The 4,550-nt window shown below is 54.3% G+C and overlaps 1 long non-coding RNA gene across 1 annotated transcript; it reads left to right on the top strand.

Moving 5' to 3' along the window:
- Positions 1-1,779: 1,779 nt before the first annotated feature.
- Positions 1,780-4,119, top strand: LOC308252523. Its single transcript, XR_013961042.1, has 3 exons — positions 1,780-1,945; positions 2,541-2,635; positions 3,453-4,119. It is a non-coding gene; the product is annotated as an uncharacterized lncRNA (long non-coding RNA).
- The last annotated feature ends 431 nt before the right edge of the window (positions 4,120-4,550 follow it).

Here is a 4,550-nt window from a genome sequence, read left to right on the forward strand (position 1 = left end):
GACAGCGGCAGATCCCCAGGAAGCCCGTGTGTGACCAGCTAAACAACATCCTCATTTCCCACGATAAGCTGCCTGAGAACATCATCCTGGTTAACATCTCAGAATGGCAGGGCCAGTTACTTTCGGACATCCTGCAGGGGCACACGCTGCCCGTGGTGTGCACTTGCTCCACAGATGACGTCCAGGAGGCCTTCAGCATCATCGTCTCCTGGATGCAGAGATACTGCAACTGCAATTCCCAGGCTCTGACACCTGTGAAGATCGCGGTGGCAGGAGCACAGCCCTACTTCAGCGCTGTGCTGGGGGTCTTCGTGGAGCAGCTGTCCCACCAGCCACCCCAATGGCTAGACTACATGCGCTTCCTGGTCATCCCACTGGGTTCCCACCCCTTGGCCAGCTACCTGGGCTCCATGGATTGCCGCTACTACAACTTCTTCCATGACCTGTACTGGTGGGACATGTTCAACAACCTGGAGTCTCTGAACACCTTGCAGGACACACAGGACGTTGTGTCGAGAATCACAGAATACGTCGCGGGGGCCAACTGTGTCTACCTGCTGCCCATCGCAGAGGCCATGCTCATGTCTAAGCAGCAGCGCCCCAACGAGAAGTCCTCAAAGAAGTTCATCCCCTTTGTGGGGGCAGTGAAGGTTGGAAGAGTGGAACCATCTTCATCCATGTCAGGAGACTCAGGTGATGCGGCCCCCTCATGCTCCAGTGAGTTTCCGACCCCTGCCAGGAAGGCCTCATCCAACACACTCTCCCCCCCGTCAATGAGTGGGGGCCTGTCCTCCCGCAGCCAGAGTGTCCATGCAGAGATGATGGAGCTGCAGGTGGATTACTGGACGGCAGCCCAGCCAATACACACAAAGAGAGTCGTGGAGAAGAAAGACCTGCCTACCGCCAAAAGCACACTCAAGTGCTTCTTCCAGTCTGTCCAGGTCAGCAGGCTGCACAGCAGTGGCAAGGCCACAGCAACACCTGCCATGTCCATGACAGTGGTCACCAAGGAGAAAAAAAAGAAGGCTCCCAAGGAAATCAAGGACGAGGATGTGGAGTCCAATAGCCAGTGCATCAAGGGCATCCGTCGCCTGGTTTGCAAGGCCAAGCACCAGCAGAACATGCTGCCGGTCATCATCGACGATGTGGAGTGGAACGACGTGACATTTCTCCAGCTGGCAGCCCAGTGGTCCTCCCACGTCAAGCACTTCCCCGTCTGCATCTTTGGACACTCCAGTTCCACCTTCTAGCCCTGCCCCTCCCCCTGCCCTTCACCCTGCCTTGGCCTTGCCCAGAAGGACCCAGCTGCTTTTCTGTGAACAGTTCAGTTTACTACAGACACAGACCCTGGAAACCAAAGGGAAACCTTTTTGGGTTTGAATGCGCTCACAGCCTGGAACCTAAGGGGGTTGCCCCTCACTGGGAGCTCCTCACTGCTCTGTTCAATAACCAGAACGCTCTGGCAGGTGGGAGTCAGGAGGGCAGTGTTGAGCTGGAGAATCATGGGAGATGTGTTTTGGCCTCAGGATGCCCAACATTCCTAGCGAGAAGGTTCTGGCCTTGAAGACCTGCCCTTCCTGGAAGCCAGGACTCTGCTTCCCTGGGAGCCAGCTCCAGCCTGTGCCCAGACTCAGAGCTGGGTGGCAAGAGGTCAAGGGCTGGTCTCTGATTGCGGGCATCTGAGCAGAACACCGAGGCCAGTCAGCTTAACCTTAGGATCCAGCTGCCAACCAGCCAACTGGCCCTAGTACCACATACTGGAGTTTCGCAATGAACTTCGGCCTCACAGGGAGAAAAAAAAAAAGACCTGTATGGTGCGCATCGCCCCGGCACACTGTCTGGACAAAGTGGTCGAATTCCTGAGCAGGGAACCCACCTTCATTCCTGTCTGTTACTACAGAACATTTGCTACCACCCAACAGCTGTGGGACCAATTATTTACCAGGTGAGCCCCTCTCCCTCCAGAGCACATGGTCACCAGGCCACCTGTTGGCTGTTTGCCTTCAGGTCACTGCACTCCCTGAGTGTTTGTTCCTCTGAACCCTCGGTGATCCCGGGAGCCAGCTCATAGGGTTATTGTAGGGACTGGCTGGGGTCCTACAGGTAAGTTTTCTCTGGGTGCCTAGACAGTGGAGAGGTCTGCTGGAGGGGCTGTGATTGAGCCAGTTGGTCATTTCCTCTTCCTGTTGAGGAAGCCTCTGCCAAATTTGTGATTCTCTTTGGGGCCTTGGGCTAAGCTCTTTTCTCATTTCATAAAGAGATTGGAGATCCCATTAGGGGTCCCTGTCCCAGGTGACTCCAGATCAGAGATGCCAGAGGTGAGTAGTGGGGCCCCAGCGTCACCCAGCTATCTGAGATGGAGCTGGTTTGGGCTCATTCATTCAGCAAAAATATTAGAAGCCCAGCCAGGTACAGACTCATCTCTAGGCACTGACCATAATCCAGTGCACAGAGCAGATCCTAAGCCTGCACTCCAGAGCTTCCTTCTAGTCAGGAGCGATTCAGTCACACTAGGCTGCAGAGGCTCGTGGTGTCCACAGGACAGCCGATGTGACGTCCTCCTGGCCTCCTCTACCTGTGGCTGCATCTTCCTGTCTTGTGAAGAGGAAGGTGAACCTCTGTTCCAGCAGAAAACGTGAGTCAGTTTTGGGTCAGAGCCAGGAGGGGAGTATGCGGACTGTGAATTCAAGGTTCTGGCAGAACCCTGGATCCCACACATGGTGTGATTTCTGCAAGAGGGCAGAGGTCTGAGGGCTTCTCCTAGAAAAAAGGACATGAATCAGAGAGCTGTGCATGTGGATATGGGTGGTGTGGGCGAGCAGTGGGAGCTCAGTGAGAGAGTCAGACCCTCAGAAAATTCATACCCTTCCGCTCCTAATCCCAGCCCTGCCTGCACCCCTATCCCGGGATTTTGCTCACTAATCTGGTAGAACATTCTCAGTGGCAGCTTGTCAGGTGTACCCCAGCAGGTGGGAGTTCAGTTTCAGTGGGAGGCAAAGAACCACACAGCACAGCTAGTGAATTATGCAGCATGTAGGTGCAGGAGCCAAAGTTTGAGGTGATAGGAAGGCCCTGGGGTTCGTTTGTTCGCTCATTGGTCAGTATTCCTGAAGCACCTACTCTGTGCCATTGAATGACATGAACAAGGTGGACACCAGCCCTCTCAGTCCTAATGGGAGGGAACAGGGACTCTGAGAGACCATGTCAGGTTCCTTTGAAGAAGGGGACAGGTGGTTCCCTCACTGATCCAGAGCTGTCAGTTAGGAGTGCTTTCTGCCAGCGCCTCCTGGGTGACCAGGCGCGTCTCTGCCAGGACTGCCAGACTGAAGGTGGACAAGGAGTCGGTCTGGCTTCTGGGTGGGCAGGAGCAGGAGGCAAAGGACCTCTGGGAGGGCCGTGTGGAAGGAATGGGCACACCTCAGACTCTGCTGCCCACCTCTCTCTCTCCCCAGGGCCATCTCCTGCACGCTGGGCATCTGGCTGGACCAGCACCTCCAGAATTTCCCAGCCTGATGATGCTGTTGGCCTCCATAGGGCTCAACTTTCCAGTCCTCAACCTGCCAAACCAGGCCCAGTACCTCCAGTCACATTGGGAGCACCTGAGCCCACTGAGGCCGAGACAGGAGGAGGAAGAGGCCTCTGGAGGTGGTGTGGGTGAGTGTGCCTTTGGAAGGCACACAAAAGGCAGTGAGGGTGGTAACATGTCCTCTTCTTGGATCTACAGAACCCGTTCCAGAGCAACATCAGGAAAACCCTCAAGAGGCAACGCCACCCAAGTGGCCTCTCCAGAGCCAGAGCCGGATCCAGGCCCAGCTTTCACTGAACTTCTAGAGGCAGAAGAACCAACTGCAGCATTTGAGCAACTCACCCAACTTCTGTGAGGCCTGTGGTGCCAGAACCCAGGCCACAGCGATTGTCAACTGCCATGGAAGAAAGGGCACTCCCACCCCCATTTAGATGTAGTGTTAAACGTTTTGTGTTCATGTTACATGTGTTTACAATTTTACTGTATTTTTTATGATATTTAGTAACATAGAGTGTATTTAGAGAACAATTAATGAAATATTCCTAAACATAAACTTAATTTAGATTCTATAAAATTTAACCCTATAAACCCTCAGAGCTTTGAGCAAGTCTGTTTTTCTGGACCCTGACCCACGTAGGGAGAACTGTCCTCACCTTCTCCACCTGCCCTCCCTGGAGCCAGGACTCTGCTTCCCAGGGTGCGGGCTCCATCCTGTGCCCAGACTCAGAGCTGGGTGGCCAGAGGCCAAGGACTGGCCTCCCTGGGGGGCATCCTGAGCCCAACATGGAGGCCAGACATCCCAGCCCTGGGCCTTCATATTGACCCCAACACCACTCACTCAGGCTTCCAAATAAACTTGACCCTTACAGGGCAAAAATAAAATAAAATAGAAGTATGTACAGTACAGGCTGCCCAGGAACAGTGACTGGGCATACTGATCAAGTACTTGGTGCCCAGCTTCCTGGGCAGCGGCCCCACCATTGTCCCCACCCACCCTTCTGTGTTAATACAGAACATTTGCTAC

The sequence above is a fragment of the Plecotus auritus genome (genome assembly GCF_963455305.1).
Source record: "Plecotus auritus genome assembly, chromosome: 7".
Lineage (NCBI taxonomy): Eukaryota > Metazoa > Chordata > Mammalia > Chiroptera > Vespertilionidae > Plecotus > Plecotus auritus.